This window comes from Lissotriton helveticus, chromosome 6 (assembly GCF_964261635.1).
Source record: "Lissotriton helveticus chromosome 6, aLisHel1.1, whole genome shotgun sequence".
NCBI lineage: Eukaryota > Metazoa > Chordata > Amphibia > Caudata > Salamandridae > Lissotriton > Lissotriton helveticus.
This window is the reverse complement of record NC_136067.1, coordinates 312,815,085-312,833,588: the sequence shown is the minus strand read 5'-3', so window position 1 is coordinate 312,833,588 and position 18,504 is coordinate 312,815,085. Positions and strand designations below refer to the sequence as shown.

Below are 18,504 nucleotides of genomic sequence, written 5' to 3'. Positions count from 1 at the left end.
ATGGATTAAACCCAAATCTTTTGACTGGGTGTGAGTGTTTGATTGATTCAGATGCTCCGTCCATCACCACCCCCTTTTGTACCGCTTTTGGCCGCCATGGGTGTGGCAGGGTATGCTCAGACGTGAGTCCCTTGCTCACTTTGCCAGTGGATTCAAGCAAGCCGGGCTGAAGACGGCTGGAATGCCAGAAACCGGTCCTCGGAAGCTTGTTTCCGGTCCAGGGAAGACATGGCTTGGCAGTTGTGGCTGGACTGTTCCCATGAGGCACAGGGTCAGACTGATTTGCATATAGCCATGTCTGAACTGGCGTGGGAGAGTGGGCTAAAGAACGGTGATGGATTAAACCCAGATCTTTTGACTGGGTATGAGTGTTTGATTGATTCAGATGCTCCGTCCATCACCACCCCCTTTTGTACCATTCACCCCAAGGGGTAGCCGCGCTGTGTGTATGATTAGGATTGTTACTCATCAGTCACCCTAAACTCAAGCAGCATCTGAATCAATGAAGATACTATGCATTTACTAACCTGATGACCAGCTGGGCAAGTTACATTTTCATCACTTAATTTGAATAATAGTTTTATAATCTGTAGTGACAGGAATTAGGATGTGAACTGTATCTGTAGACTATTAGATGTACTAAATGAGTCATTTGTGGCTATTTTTCTTTTTAGAATTCAAGTGGAGGTTGTCTGAATGAAGACAGGAACTCTAGCATAACTGTACAACAAGGAAGCTGAGAAGCAACATGAACGTGCCACTTGAAAATGAAGACACAGCATCCACATTGTTTAAAGGTATATTGTCAATGTTTATGCCATGGAAAATCCACTAATGTATGGTTGTATCACAAGCTGTATTTCTTTTACACATTGAACAACATTAGCTAGCTGTCCCGTTGGTACCAGTGCAATAAAGTACGCGCCCCCTCTACTCCAACCAATATGTTACAGTCTAATGCTTCAATTAGTTACTTTAGACATCAACTAAGTAGGGAATACCTCTCCAGATCCAGATTTGGCGTACTCTTCAATTGAAAGTTTATGGAGCCATAAAACACGAAGTTCAAGGGCTACATAATACTTAGTTTGTTTGTTGATATAAGACATAGTATTGTAATACTGTTTGGCTGAATGTGGGGCCTTCTTAAAAGTTTAAAAACTACTCTTTGAGAGTTTTCCCCAATGGATGCAGTAGATTTTGAACTTTTATAGACTCCCCAAAATCCCATTGACCACTCAATGGAATTTCCATAGGTCGTGTTCTTCGATAATCATATTTACTCTTGCAATATCTCAACTTAGCAGTCAACTTAAATGCAAAAAAAGTATATTAGAGACGCATGTTTGCCTGTGTATCTTGTTTATTAATTTGTAATGCATAAAGAAGCCATTTTTTTCTGTTGAGAATTTCTACTACATTTAATATGGGAATACATTTGCTATCACCCCTTGGATTGCTCACTTTGACCTACTCTTGCAGGAGAAGTCTCCTCTATGCTGTCAAGGGTGGGAATCACTAATTAATTTTTAATCAATACCTGCACATTTTCAATGTAATGGGTGTTAAACAGAGCTTAAAGCTCTTCACTGACTTTCACCCTGATGTACACTTGTTCATTTCAAACCTTTTTTGCCAGTCGCAAACGGGTCGATTCGCAGAATGAGCCCGTTTACGAATTCAAAAAGGCTTTTTAGCCCAAATAGCGATTCTGTAACTTGTTACCGAATCACAATTTTGGTTTTGCGATTCATTATTACGAAGGGGCTTGTTAAGGGCGTAACCTTCCTAATAGTGACTTGCTGTGCCATATACAAATGTTTTGCGATCGAAATGTGGTCGCAAAACATTTGCTTTTTACCACAAAATTCAATTTGGTTCCCTTCTGCTTTGTGAATGCATGAGGCAGGCCTGCTCTTAAAAAATTAAACTGAAATATTTCATTTTTCGTTTTGAAAGGCATCCTGTTTTCCTTTAAGGAAACTGGGCTGAAGTTTTTTTTTTAAATGTTGGTTTATTTAAAAGCAAACAGACATGGTGGTCTGCTGTCCCCAGCAAGCCACCATCCCTGTGTTTTTAGCGATTCCCAATGGATCACAAATTGAGACCTACCTCATGAATATTAGTGAGGTAGGTTTATTTGCAACCCACTGGGAATCACAAATGAAAGTCAATAGAGTTTCGTACATTTGAAAGTGCGATTTCCATTTTTTTTGTTCAATTATCTTTATTGGTTATTTAAAAAGATATACTTTGTATTACAATAGCAATACAGCAAATCAAAATCAAATATATAATAAATAGTAACGAAGAATTTTTAAGAAAGAATTGCATTGCCAATAAGTACAGTACTGGGATAACAGGAATGACAAAATAAATATCATGACGAATAATACATATTATAAATTCATCAAATATTGAGTATAAATCCCAGAAGTATGTAACAGAGGAGACAACAACATATATCGACACAAAGACACATGCAAGTTGTATTGCTTGATAGATAAGAAATATCCGTGAGAAAAGAAGGAATAAAAGAAGGAAAAAGAAGAAATAGAAGAAGTACTAGAGAGAAAGAAGGGACATCTGCTTCATCCCTAAGAAAATAAATCAAGAAATGGAATCAAAGGAATATTGAGTTACCAACCCCTGAGAGGACAAGTTCATTTAGTTGTCCTGAGATTGCCAAATTTTACTAGAAATTAACGGCGAAAACTGCTTTTCAACAAAAGTATGAGCTCCTCAAAGATATGAAACCCATGCCCATCAGGTATCATAAGACAGGAGATGAAAAGATTTGCATTTTTTTAGTATAATTTTAACTGCAATTGATAAATCTAAGAGCTACAAATCTGTATTATCAAGAGGTAAAGGGATAACTGTAGCCCATCGACCTAGCAAAATCAGAGGAAAAGAGAGAACTATAAATGTATTAAAGATTAGTGATAAATGTTTCTGTATCTGGCCCCGAGAAGAATTTCATAGCCTACATTCAAAAAACATATGTTGATGGGTGCCTGGTGGTAAATTACAGTTCCAACAGAGATCATTATCTTGTAACTTCAACTTATGTAGACAAGCAGGAGTCCAATGTAGATGATTTAATGTGAAGAATTTAGATTGGATTAATGAAGGAGCAATCTTATTACCTAAAGATAATTTTCTGAATAATTGCCGAGTATCTTGTGAAATATGTTTTTTTAAAATGTCTTCAAAATGGTGAGACCATTTAACACAAGTAATTGTAGAATGCAATGGCAGTGGAGTGGATAAAAATGAATACATTTTAGAAGCAGTATGACCCTGAATGTGTCCACATGGACAAAAGTGAGATTCTGTAGGAAGGGGTATTTTAGAAAGTTTAACATTTAGTTGTCAAGAAAGAATAAAAATCCATATGACTGAGATTATGTTTCCTGGCTATGAAAGAAAAAGGAAGAGGATCATGATTAGGGTCATAGAGATCTTTTACCAGGCTGATACCGTTAGCAGCCCACGAAGACGTTGTGTTAGGATCAATGTCAGTATGAAGTTTAGGATTAAACCATAAAGATGACCATCTTGATTTATGGATAGGTTTAGATACTTTCTTTTCAACATATTTTAATGCATTAACTGTGTCTGATATAATACATTGAGAGTGAGCTAAAACAAGCTTGGAGGCTTTGAGAAAGGAAAGAGTGGAAAAAGGTGTTCATAGCTCTCCTTCAATATGAATCGAAGGAGGTATGTGTTGAGAATCCGGTAAAAACCAAAGTGCACCTTGAGATGCTAGAAAGGATATTTGGTATACATTCCAATCCGTAAGGTTACAACCACCCATGACAAAAGGCTTCCTAAGGTATTTATAGGCAATTCTATCTCTCTTATCATTCCATAGGAATCTCAAAGAGATTGAATCAATCTCAGGAAAGAAAGCAGAGGAAAGATTTATAGGTAGCATTGATGATAAAAAAATGATGACCGGGGTTATCATCATTTTAAGAGTTTGCAATCTGCCCAACCAGGAAATATATTTGGGAGACCAGAAAGATAAAAGATCCTTAACCTTAGATATGATATGAGATTGAGCACCAAATCCCTTGATATTTAATAAGAGTCGATTGCCATTTAAAATCTGAATCACCCATGTGAGAAGGAAAACACAGAGAGTTTAGGGGGAACAGTTCAGTTTTTTCTTTATTAAGAGTATACCCAGAGACGAACGAAAAATCACTGATAATATTAGAGATAGAGGGAATTGCTGATACAATATCCTCTGAAAAAATGAGGACATCATCGGTGTAAGTGGCAATTTTAAGTGTATACAATCCATTGAAAACATTTAATAACCTGATTCAGATTAAGTAAACAAAGAAGTGGATCAATGGAAAGGAGAAAAAGAGGGGGTGAAAGAGGACAACCTTGTCTAGTACCTTGGAGAAGATTAAAAAAATAAGACGTAGTGCCATTAATCCTGATCTAAGCTTTTGGTTGTGCATAAAGAGCCATAACCATATTAATAAAGGAATAACCAAGGTTATGGGATTCTAATGCTGCTTGTAAAAAAGGCCAAGAAACTTTGTCTAAAGCCTTTTCGGCATCAAGGGCGATTGCCCCCTGATGGCAATGAGGGGAGTTTTGCTTCTAAAATGTGACAGAAAGTCCAAATATTATGTCTTTAACTAAACCTGTTTGGGAATCATGGATATGACCTTCTAGGCGTCTAGCTAGGATTTTGGTGAAGATTTGAGCCACACTTTTTTAGGATCAGAATGATCTTTACCTTTCTTTCAGGATGACTACAATAGTAGCTGATCCTGAATCGTTGCCTGAAAGAACATAATTATCAAAAATCTTCTTAAGATATTTGACTATTGAAGGAGTAAATGCCTTATAAAAGGCAGTAGGAATCCCATCCGTTGGAGGAGCTTTACCTGAGCATGTAGCCTTAATAGCTTGAATAATGTCATCAGTATTAATTGGTTTTCTCAGTTCACTCATATCAGCATGCGAAATAGTATTAGTGGGGATCGAATTAAGAAACTGCTGGCAGGTACCCTTAGTACACCGATTCCGAGGTGTATAAAGAGTTTCATAGAAATCTCAAAATACCCCAAGGGTTTCTTGGGTAATGTGAGTAATATGAGTAGCATTGGTATTCGTATTCTGGTATTTTAGCGTGGCCGCCAACAACTTACCAGCTCTATTCCGTAACAATAACTGACGGTATTTATGAGCGTGCACACCAATATAAGCTCTTTTAGTGACTATGAAATAAAGGAATACTTCAAATGTTTGATATGTTGCAGGAGTAATTTATCATTAGAATGTCTATATTACTCCTCTTTGTGTTTAATGTCATTCCTCAAAGACTGAAGGGAATTTTTTATGTCACTATTCCTTCTGGCCATTTTTTTAATAATGTGACCCCGTATAGTACATTTAAAAGCATCCCACAATATTATCGGAGAATTCACAGAGGATTCATTATCTCTGAAGAAATTATCAATCTCATCATGAAGCTCTTTGACTTCCTCATTATCTTCCAAGATTTCTGTGTTTAGACGCCAACTACGAGGACCTTTAGTATTCGTGAGATTAAGGATAGTCAAAGAAACTGCTGAGTGGTCAGCAACAACTATTGGATAAATCATAACATTTATAGTATGTTTTAAAAGAGAGGCGTCAACCAGAAGATAATCAATACAAGAGAAACTAGAATGTGGGAAGGAGAAAAACATGAAATCAATACCCGTAGGATTATGCAATCTCCACGCATTGACGAGATGGTGGGAAGAGCACATATTAAGCATATCTATCCAAAATGGGATCAAGGGAAGATTAAAGTCACCTCCAACAATTGCTCTTGAGTTTTGCGGAATATCAGTGAGGTTTTATTTACTGTTTGCCAAAAAAGTGGATCATCTATGTTTGGAGCATACAAATTCATAATGTAAAGATCATCTGTACCATTAGTCAGGCAAGTAAATAACCATCTACCTTTAATATCATGTTCAGCTGTCACTATAGACAAACCAGAACTTTTAGAAATAAGGGTAATACCCCATTCTCCTTCGCAGAAGCTTATGAGCAAGTAATATCAATACCCAATCTTTCCTCATAAAAAGAGCCTCTTTTAAACCTATCTTAGTCTTTTGAAGTAGGACCACATCACCAGATAAGCTCTTACGACAATCTAAAATCTTGGCCCTCTTAACAGGATGATTCAAAACCCTAACATTAAGGAATACTACGTTTAAGCCAGACATAGATATGCATGGAACATAAAAAAATACTTCTGATAAGAGAATACAAGTGCAGTCAAAATATAAATAAAAAATAAAGCATATATCCCCAAATAAAATGAAGCAGATGTCCCAAAATAAAATGATGTAGATGTCCCAAAATTAAGGTGAAGAAACAGAAAAGAAATGAAGACTAGGAGGAAGATAAAGAATAGATGTTACAATTTGGGGTCTCTAGTTGGCACAGGTAGGTACTTGTGACAAATAGGGAGCCTGGCCTCTAGTCAGGGTAAGGGGTATACACTCCTTAGATAACCCCTGCTCACCCCCTTGGTAGCTTGGCATGAGCAAACAGGCTTATCAAAGGCAATGTGTAAAGTATTTGTACCAACACTCACAGTAACACAGTGAAAACACCACAAATGGACTCCACACCAGTTTAGAAAAATAGAAGTATTTAATCAAAGCTTAACAAGACCAAAACAACAAAAATCCAACATACACAGTTCAAGGATATGATTTCAAAAGAGTTCTTAAGGTTGCTTTAAAATAATCCACAGTTGCATCACGTTTTAGCCAAAAGTACCTTTAGATGCGACAAAAGTTCCAAGGGAAAGCTGCAGCGTTGAAAAACAAGCAATGCGTCACTCCTGAGACCCTGGGGAGGCGATGCAACAACCCCGCTGGACGCAGCGGGCGTGTTGCAGTTACTCCGTTCTGTTTGGGGAGGATGCGATACCTTGTATGGATTCTGGTGCGCTGGTTTCGTAGGAAGCGTCTCGCAAAGGTACGATGCGACGATGTTCGGGACGGCGATGATCTCAGGTGCGGCGGCGATGCGCAGCGTCGAACTTCTCCTCTCGCAGCCCCTCAATGCGATGGCTCTGTGACGACTCTTGCAGCGAAGTGATGCGATCCGCAAGGAAGCGGTGCGACAATGTCACCCAGTGATGACAGGCTCGGCGACGATACTCGCAACAATGGTACTCTTCCCACACCCCGGAGCGATGCATGCTGCAAGAGAAGGATGCGTCGGTTCTTGCAACGGCAACAGGCACTGCGACGATCTCGATCTTCGCGGCAGCGGGAATTTCCTCGCACTGATGGCGATGCGCTCCGCAAGCAAGCGATACGTCAAACTTTGCAGATTTTCTTTAGTTTCTTCTTATCCAGCTTCCCAACAACAGGTACAACTTCCAGAGGCACCACAACTGGCCCAAGCACTCTAGGAAGGACAGAACTCTCTCAGTAGAGTTCAGGGGGAAGCTGGGGGTGCATTCATTTTGTTCCTGGGACTTCTTAACAGGGAGCCAGCTCTACTCAGGCCCTTGGAGATCTCTTCAAGCAAGGGGACACAGCACAAAGCAAAGTCCTTCCCCTCTCCTTGGCAGCAAAGCAACTGCTGGTCAGCCCACAAACACACAGCAGACAGTCCTTCCCCTTCAGTCTTCCAGCTTTCTCCTTGGCAGAGGTTCCTTCTTGATTCCAGGATAATCTAATTTTCTGTAGTCTTGGGTCCTGTACTTATACCCCAAAAAGTATTTGTTCCCTTTGTGCAGGAGGGCTCTGAGCCCGGTCTGAACCAGTTCTGGGTGTTCCTTGAGCACTTTGTTTTCCTGGCTTCTCCTTTCCTTTCAGAGAGAGGGGCAGGGTCGTCAGCCGCCCAGCAGGAGGTGGAGCCAGCATTGTGGAAGGCAGGCACAGCCCTATTCAGGCCCAGGTGCTACCCCCTCCCACCACTCTAGATACAGATGGAGCTATTCATCCCAGGGATGGCTCACTCAGCCTCTGGGAGCCACCCAGCCCCTGTCACTCACAAACCAGACAGTCAATTCACAAACAGGCCAAGACACACAGAAAGGTCAGACAAGAGAACAGCCACTTTCAAAAAGCGCTGTTCTCAAACACAGGATTTAAAAACCACCTTTCCTAAAAGATGTGTTATTAAATTCTGAGTTCAGGGATACTAGACTTGTATGTCCTATCTTGCTCCTATGGGAAGACGTGCAGGTAACCACTGTACACAGCATTCCCCAATTATAGCCTATGGGCAAGATAGCCTTACAATAGTGAAAAACAAAAATGGCTGTAATTCACTACCAGAGCATGTCACCTGCACTAGTACATGCTCTACCTTTCACATACACTGCACCCTGCCCAGGGGGGTACCTTGGGCCTTCCATAGGGGTGTCCAATGTGTACAGAAAGGGAAGGGTTAGGCCTGGTCAGTGGGGACACTGGCCAGGTTGACATGGCAGTCCACAGACTGCATACAGGCACTGCGGTGGCAGGCCTGAGACACCATTTTAGGGCTACTCATGTGGGTGGCACAATCAGTTCTGCAGGCCCTCCAGTAGTATTTGAACCACCAGCCCTGGCACACTCAGTGCACTTTACTAGGGACTTCTTGGTAATACAAATATGCCAATCATGGATAACCAATTACAATAACAATTTACTCAGGGAGCACTTGCACTTTGACACTGATCAGCAGTAGCAAAGTGCCCAAAGCATCTAAACCAGCAAAAACAAAAAGTCAGGGGAAACCACGCCAAATATGCCAGGTCTAACAATAGATATAATCAAAGAATAAACAGGGAAACAACAAAGTTCAACCCCAACAGGGCATGTCTGTAAGAGACAAAATGCATGTGGGGACAACGTGCAGGAGCAGCAACAGAGGCTATCAACAACAGTGTAGACAGCTCAAAGATAAACAGGCCACAGAGCAGCGGAACTAGTATTGCATTGTCAGTTGTATTACTATGTTACTAATAACTCTTGTTAATAACAATAAATACCATAAGACTGAAGATATAAGATAATATACTTGAGCATTTTTAAAATTGAGAGTTTTAAACATAAGACTGAAGATATAAGATAATATACTTGAGCATTTTGAAAATTGAGAGTTTTAAACATTTGAAAAAAGATAATATTGCATAATAAAATAGAACAAGACTATAAATAGCAGATAAATAGCAGTCGAAGATATTACAACTCTCACGTTCATATACATAAGAAATAAAAGGGTACACAAATATTTACAATAAAAGACCAACTGTATATTGTGGAATAAAAATATCATGAACAAGATTATATAATTAGAGCAAGTATTAGATAAGAATTAAATGTAAATAGAAAGTCTTATCATAAATATATTTTCTTAAGCAAACCGTCATGACTATAACAGCCTATAGCTTCAGGTGGGACATACTTAAAGCTAAATCGAAAATTAAGCATATAAATTCCAAGACAACACATATATTAGTATAACATAACAATATAAATTATTATACCAATGTTGATCACTGATATCATTCAGTAGTATATCGCATATAGATAAATTACCACCAAAAAAGAGCACCAAAAAAAAGAAATAAGTAGTATTAAAGGTATACTAAAAGGTCGAACAGAAATAAGAATAAAGGGAAGAGTAGAGGAAAGAAAAGAGGATAAAATACTTACCTAACACAAAGGGATTAAAGAGAGAGAAGATAAAGATAAGGCAAAAAAATAGATAGAGACATCCAATCATATAAACTCTATAGGGATATAAATCCCAATAGAGCTAAATACAAAACAGAAAATTGCATAGTCCTGTATCCATAAGCAAATCGAACAAGACACGAATAGGACATAAATATGAACCTACACTTATTAGAAATCCAACTATTGAGTTCATTCAAATAAAATCTAAAAAAAAAAGTGAATGCAAAATATATAACATGAATAACCAACTGTAAAGTTGTGTAATAAAAATATCATGGGCAATATCATTCCGTAAGGACAAGTATTAGATGAGACCGAAATAGAAGACCTATCATAAGTTATCATTTCATAAGTGGAACATCATACCTAAAATAGAAAACGATAGTACAACTGTCTGATCATTGGTGATCCAAGATACCATGAAATAATATATACTTGTAAATGGATTATCGCCTAGAAAAAAAACCACTGAAGAAAGAAAGAGATAGAGAAGGAAGAAGAATAAAAAGTCTAGTAAGTAAATAATGATCGAATACCTACTTATAGCAAAGGGATTCGAAAAATAGGAAAAGAGAGATGAGAAGAAAAATAAATACATGCATACAGACAATCAGTTGAAATAGTATACCTGAAAAGAAGCATATCAATTACATAGACCAGCTTTGGACAGAACAAAACTGTAGGGATGTAAATCCAATTATAACTAAATACAGTACAGAGGATTGCATAGACCTGTAAATAGGAATACCAATTAGGACAGTATTGAGCTTGAGTAATATAGCTTCCAACGTTGAGGCGGACTCAAGACTACTCTTGGCTGGTGATTACAGAGTAGGTGAGGTCTGTTTGGAGTGCTTTAGATTTTCCCTCGGAGATTCTGTCTTTGGTGTTCACACCCATGCCTTCCACCATTGAATTGGCTCGTAGCAACCGCAGCCAGATAGCCATAGTATGGTTAGAAGGAGCAAGTAAGGCGAAGTATGCCCCTAAAGGGCAGGGTGAAGAATAAACCTCTCCGAAAGCCAGTCAAATTCTTCCTGCCGTGACGACAAATTAATAGGAAGCGCCAAAGCAAAACACTATCATGGCACAATACGTCACATGGTGTGAGCAACCAGCACTACAACCAGGTGCAATACCAGATATTTTATTGGAGATCGCAGTATGAGACGAAGTTTCACTCAGCTGCCACCATTTTGAAGTCTCCAATTATGAAGAGAAAGCAGCCTTGCGCAATACTTGGTATTTATGAAAACAGCGATGTGTCAAGCAAAACTAATACAGTACAGTACCTTAGGCAGCTCAAGATAGCATTTAGGAGCTTTAAGAATGAAATTTAGCTTCACTACGTCATGTTGTGTGGAGAATTACCCGACGGGCACCACCTTGAAAAACATCGTGACAGAGCTCTTTTTCGTGTTGCAGCTTCAAATTAAATGACACGAGGCAACAAAACACTCCCTGATGTTCCCTAGGTGTTTTGCGCTCCCCTGAGCTTAAAGGCGATTACAAATCACCTGTAGCTCATCATAAATGAGCGTCCGAACCTTCAGTGTTACGGAGCTCTGACGAAAGCACCATCTCCGCTGTGCGTCAAGCCACACCCTCCTGAAAGTGCGATTCCCTAATTGCGATTCATATTGAACTGCAATTTGGAACACACATTTTCTAAGATACGTTCATGTGGCTCCAGGTAATTTACTCTTTAGCAAGAGAAAGTGGATTTGCATTCATAAAAAGTCCAGCATCTCTGAACTAAGCTATCCATTTGATGAATGCAAGCCCATTTGTTTGTGCTCCCAAGTGACAAGCACAAAAGCTTTATTGACGGAGCTCGCCATGAACATTTTTACAGTTCTTCATGACACCAAGTGCACAGACCCTTATAATTTATTTAAAGTATTTATTCAACAGTTTCACATATCACCCCTGCAACAGAAGGTCCTTGTCAAATAACTCAACATTTAACATAGATACAGAAAAACAAATAGTTTAATAATGAAAAAAAGAGAAGGGAGAAGGAGTTGTTACAGGTATCCATGACTGTTAGAAATAATTGGCCCGAGTAATTTGGAGAATTTTCTTTACCGCTGAGGAAGGCTACTTATTTTGTAACAGCATAGACTTTGTAAAAAAGCAGAGACGTACTGCAGCTGTTAATTCTAAATTGTACTATTTGTGTCTTCACCAGGTCTAGCCTAAATTTAAGCTATCTGATTGTTCCAATAATGATTTTCCATCACCTCAGAGGTGGTATGATAGCCCAGTTGACTTGGCCAGACGTTGTTTAATTGTTTAATATAATCTTCAATGATTAATTATCTTACTATTCGCTGAGTATCATAACCTGTATTTGTACAGCACACACTACTCCCTTGTGGCATCTTGGTACCTGAATACTAGATGTTCATTGTTACCCGTAAGAAATTGGTAAATGTTTTACACACACCCTCCTAAATACTATGCATTAATTTACAAATATATAAATCAGGTAGATGAAAATACCTTTTGTACAAATCACATTTGACCGCTAGTGGATCATGACCCCCCATAATCAGACGCAACATCGCAATGTAAGGGTTTTCATCATATAAAAGGCAGGCATACTGGCTTTGTTAAGGGGTCATCACATCAACATGTAAGGCAAGCTTATTGGCTTTGTCAAAGAGGCACCACATATCTTAGGCAGGCCTATTGACGTTTTCAAGGGGTACCACATTAATAAAAATAAAAACAATAATCTCACCAAAGAAATAAAGAACTATGTCAGTCAGTCAAAATAATATTTATTCGGTTGTTAAAATCCATAAAAGATACAGACATAAAATCGAATAAAAAGATTCAAGACAGACAGTTACATTCAGGTAATAAACAATCGCGGGAAAAAATGTTTGTGGCACATTAAAAAAACAGGTGAGTAATAAAAATCCCTAAATATAAAAATTAAAATGATAACATCCAGGGCACAATAGCCATAATAAACATCTTCAGGAGTGAAAAACAAGCAAAAGGCAAACAATGTGCTCCGAATACAAATCAACTCCTTCTTTTGAGTCTCACAGCGGTCATAAAAAATCTGGCAAAATTAAAATAGACAAATTCATTAGATAACATTTTTAGAAAAAAAAGCGGGTCTAGCCTGAGTGAACAGTCTCCCTTTCAATAAAAGCAATAAAAGTTAAATAACATGTCTTAGAGCGACACAATAAAGGTCGCAAAACAACACAAAGTGGAAAGTGTACTTATCTGAAAAGTTGTCACAAGTACATGGATTTAGGTTATTGACTTTATTCTACCCAATAGGATCTGCTAAAAACCATTGCAACTGGTTAAGCCTAAAACAAGTCAAAATAAATTGATGTAGAGGGTTAGCGCCAGAAGTAAGGTATAGTTCCGCATGCCTGAAGGTAGAAATCAATAACTATGTTAAAAGGCATTATAACCATTATAATGCTTATCAATCACTTGTGAGGAGGTACGGGTACTTACCCCAAGGAAGGGTGTCCCGCTGCGGATGTCAGCGCAGCGTCGAACTCACGGACTACGGCACCCATGTCCCTCTGCTGTTTCTCTACAGGATCAGGCAGATAGCCGTGACCCGGAAAGGTTGGGCGCGAGAGTAGGACCCGAGTACCGAGGAGAAGACGCGGGACCCGAGTACCGAGGAGAAGACGCGGGACCCGAGTACCGAGGAGAAGACGCGGGACCCGAGTACAGAGGTGAAGACGCGGGACCCGATCACAGAGAGGAAGACGTGGGACCCGAGTGCAGCAGTGAAACCGTGCCGGACGTCCGAACAGCTGGGAATCCTGACAACGAAGAGGAAAGCTGGTTCGAGGACTGGTGGTGTCCGGAGGTGGCTGGGGGGCGGCCGTGACTCAGGAGAGTTACGGCAGGAGCCGCCTCCGGGGTAATCACCCCGGCCCAGAGGAACCAGGAAGAAAGATCTCTTTGTCCACATCCAGCCATTCCAGCTCACAGGAATCATCTGAAGAAGACGAAGGAGCCCAAAGACAGTCCTCACGCCCTATCACAACTTCATCCATTATTAATAAACCTTTTTCTAAACCCCTACTGCAGCCTCCACGCCTGTTTATCAAACCTGCCCTCCCACATCACTACTGTTTTTAAAGCGTTCTAAATAAAGCTTTTAAAAACAGAATAACAACAGAATCTTTCTTCACACTCATCAGGCCACCTAATGTAGTCATAGTCCCAACCCCTAGGTAACACCTGTGCTCTTGTATTTAAAAGCAACATGCTCCAACTGAGACTGCTTTAAAACACTGATACTTCTCCTGGGCGAGTGGGGGTACTGAATTCTGTGACCCTGTTGACTTAGGGGTTTTGTTTGTAAAAGTAACATAACATGTGTTTGTCAAGCACATGTTCACCCAAACGTATCTTGGAGTTGAATAACAGGTGTTTATTGTAATTAGGCCTGGGCGGTAAATTCCGTTCTGCTCGCGGAATTTGCAGAATTTGGGTAATTTTGCGTTCGGCGGAGAACGCGAAATTGCCCAAAATTCTGCTTTCCGCGACTTCGTGACATTTTCTGCTTGTTCGCGTTCTCAAATGCATGTTTGTGAGATATTTCCCCCGAGCACGCAAACAGCAATTGCAAAAAGTAAAAAAGCACCTCGAACAAGCAATTCCGCGTGTTCGCGGAATTCCTGCGTGTTTGCAGAGATTTTTTACCGTTTCGCGGAGATTTGCGTAACGCGATTACGCAAATTCCGCCCACCCCTAAATTGTAATCCAACTCAATGGTACTCATTTTATCCACCTCAGAAGGATAAAAGGCTGAGTGGACCTGCCAGGATTTGTCCCTGTGGAAATGAGGTCAATCACAGGCCCCTATAGTGGACTTGTTAGTCCACTAAGCCACCACACCCGGTATTCTTGGAGGACGGCTGCATTCTTTGCAGCCTACACACAACACTTTGCTCTTGCATTCATATTGCCCCTATCCCTCCTTTAGGCAAAGCGTGGAAGAGAAATATGCAAATTGTGTTTTAATAGGGTATTATGGGGCACTCCAGGCTGGAGACTGTGCATATTAAATGAGAGGTCCCTCCCTGGTTGTAGGAAGGCAGGGTGGCTTTGTGCAGCATGGTTTCTGTTTATTTATGTTTTTTAATTGTGGGTGGTCTAGTTCACTGGCCATCCAGGTGCAGATAAGGACGGTGGTTGCAGCGCAGGAAACACCCTCTTGACTGACCTGCTGAAACCCCACTGCTGCATATGCCTAGGATGCGGTGTGCGGGAGCTGGCATTTCCTTAGAGCATCCTGTCTCCCACTCCGCATGGGAGGGGCCATGTGTGGGCCTCATTCCATTCCTCCAGCAGCATTGGGGCCTCGGATTGGGGTGCCGGGCCCAAACATCGTTGCGTTGGATTTGAGTGATGAGATTCCCAAGGCAAAAGGAACCTCTGTAGAAATGAAATAACTGGTTTGCACCGACCGTCATGGGGGCTTGGCTCACCCCAGGGGAAATCTTTGGATTTGAGACGGAGCCCCATGCTCTGCTTTTCTCTAGCAGGGTGTCAAAGGTCAAATTCTTTAAAGCTCCATAACTCAGCACCCGGGGGCCGACTTCAATGACCTTGGGCTCATTTTACTCCTGGTGGTGGGTTGTAACCAATAGGAGATTTCCGTAGGTCTCCTATTCTCAACAGGGTCACACCTTGCGGGGAGCTGGTTTCACTGGCTTCATGCACCAGTCTACTCCTCTGCTTTGTCCTTCGCAAGCCCCATTGCCTCCATGACATCTTGCAAGGCAACTAGGGGGTAGTGAAGGTCAAGTATTCCCCTATCTGGTTGTCCGGGGGGATTATACTACATATTTGGATGCCCACTAATACAATAAGGCCTACCCTGGAAGAGTCCCTTCTGTGCTGGGCTACCTGTGTGCAATTACTGGGCTGTGCATGATGGTAGGCTGACGCAAAGCCTGCATATGTGCACACACACATGTACACACATATTCCTGTATAACCAACTCAGTGTTCCTTTACCCTAATTCCGGCACAAAAGCCTTCTCCGAAAAGGTGGGCACGGACAGTAAATACACACAGTTCGACTTCTGGGAAATTACAGTAGGCAGTGAAATTCGCTCACAATAAAGGTCGCAAAATTGGGTGATCAAAACTAGGCCTGGCCGGTAAATTCCATTCCGCTCGCGGAATTTGAGTAATTTTGCGTTCTGCGGAGAACGCGGAATTGCCAAAAATTTCGTGATTCGCGGCTTTGCAGAATTTTTTACTTGTTCGCACTTGCAAAATGCGTGTTCGTGAGATATTCCTCCCCGAGCACGCAAACAGCCTTTGCGAACAGGAAAAAAGCATCGCGAATGGGCGGAACAAGCAATTGTGCGTGATCGCTGAACTTTTGCATGCTCGCGGAGATTTTTTACCATTTCGCTGAGCTTTGCGTAGCGCAACTCTGCAAATTCCACCCACCCCTAAAATTATTCAAAACCTAAAAATCGGGGAGGGGCTAAATGGGCGGAACCCATTTTGCTACATTACCCCACTAAGTGGTACTTATTTTATTGACCTCAGGGGAATGAAAGGCTGTGTGGAAGCCCATGGAATTGGACAAGCCGAAACAGACACCCAATCCACTGCATTTGTCAATTCCATTTCTAGTACAGACAGATAATTATTTAATGGGCAAGGTTCTTAAAGGTAACAGACAATTGTTGGGGTTGGAGTAGGTAAAATGTGTTGATTTTAGCAGCACCGAGTAAGGTTCATTCACATATAATATGTTCATCTCTCAGACCTGTTCAGTTCAGAAACTGGACTATCAGTTGCCCAAATGGTTAATTGTTTTGTCAGACTCCAGAACATGCACAGTGACCTTTTTTAAGCAGTTTGGTGGAGATAGGAGTGTAGGAAACTGAATATTAATTAGAATATAAGGAGGAAGTACGCATGGATTTTGCTATGGATTAAGGCATTGGTTCCCAAACTGGGGGCCGTGGACCCCTGGGGGTCCTCAAAGCTTCCCCAGGGGGTCCGCGACTAATTAACAGATTAATAACGTGCATATAAATAAAAAGCTAAATGTACAATTGAACATTTTAAAACACATAATTTAAAAACTGGGGGATAAAAATTAAATTAGTATCCGCAGATTGATTCGTGGGAGCAGTTCAGGTGCATCAAACTGGATAAAGTATGGATGATGAGTGGGTTCAATTGAATTTAGAAAAGCGCCAGCCTTTCTATTAAAATTACATTTTGATTTCTTTTTTATTTATTTGTGTTTTCTAATTAAATAAAATGTGTAATTTTAGAATTTATTTGGTGAATGTTTTTTTATGTATTTGTGTGTATTGTTTAACAGTTCAAATCGTCAACATTGCCTAGGCTGGGGTCCCTGGCTTCCAGTAATGACTCGTGGGGGGTCCCCGGATTTTAATAATGATTCAGTTGGGGTCCCCGGGTTCCATTAATGATTAAGTGGGGGTCCCCAAAAGTCAAATGTTTGGGAACCACTAGTTTAAGGTAAGGATATATTTATACATTCAATGTAAATTTGGGTAAACAGACTGAACATTTCTTTGCCCTTTTGGATGAACAGATATCTGCAAGATAATATGTATACATTATTGGATGGAAAATTCGAACAGTGTTCTATAGCAGATGCATCAAATAAGAGTTCCTGATAATAAATTGTTTGTAGTGCTCTGATAATTGTACTGCAACACCAGTGCTTTTATCGTTAGCCCTACAAAAGGTTGTCATTAAAAAGCAGGAGCTTACTGTTTTAATGTTGAGCAGTTCTTGAGAATGCAATGCAGGATTTTTTTCTCCATAAGTATTGATGAAAGGTTGTTTGTGCAGTGGCGGCTGGTGACATTTGAAAGTGGTGAGGCTGGGAAGTGTGTGGGGGTGGGAAGTGTGTGGGGGTGTGGCATCGGGGTTCACTTTAACAGGATACATAATTTTTGGGAGGCCAGTCACCATTTCCCATGCAAATCTTTTTTTAACAAACAATGAGATAAAATGATGCATTTTCCAGCAAACTTTAAAATAAAAGGAACAAAAAGCAATAGCACCTTGGATATTTCCTGGCTTTGTAGGTAAGCCAGACTTTCTTCTTAAGGAATGTGTGCAGCGGGCAAGACGTTTCGTGATAGGTTTCTCAGTGGGAGATACCTCAAACTTGAATGCCAGTTACCACACCTGTTTCAAGGATCTGACTGACCAATGGCTAGTAGACAGTGATTCATTGTGAGGGATGAGCATCTTATTTAACTAAACAGCAAAATGTGGTCCAAGAGTCACCCCCTCCAGAGTAATTGCATTCTTGGGTTGATGCTGCAAACAATCCTAGCATCCCTAATTGCCCCTCTTCTGGATCCAGCCTTGCCCCCACAAAGCTGAAAAGAAATATTTCATGCACCAAGCCAAGTAATTTACTGCTGAGGCAAAGTCTGGGCTCTGCTTTATGTGCACAGCAACATGCTTTAAGTGATACCAGAACACTCTACACAAAGGCCACACAGGACTTGTTGTGCACTTCTGTCTGTTCATACGTTAACTTGATCACCATTGACCAAATATAAATATACAAAAATCGATGTCAGCAAGATTATATGAAGATCACACACTCTTCACAGTCATTCATTGGATTGGATGATTTCACCCAAAAAAGCAGCTGTTTAGCAAGTTTTCCAAAATGAACAGACTTGAATTTTTAATTAAAATACAGAATACGGTTTCAAGCAATGCTGTCAAATCACAAAAAGTTAAAACATCTCTCAAAGATGTT

At 40.4% G+C, this 18,504-nt stretch overlaps 1 protein-coding gene across 1 annotated transcript in view; it reads left to right on the top strand.

Annotated features, from left to right (window-relative positions):
• Window positions 1–672: 672 nt before the first annotated feature.
• The window catches only part of KCNS3 (potassium voltage-gated channel modifier subfamily S member 3), a 101,577-nt gene continuing 83,745 nt past the window's right edge, over window positions 673–18,504 (top strand). The window contains exon 1 of the mRNA XM_078646773.1: window positions 673–797. The gene's annotated coding sequence lies outside the window, so the exon portion shown is untranslated. The remainder of the gene's footprint in view (window positions 798–18,504) is intronic.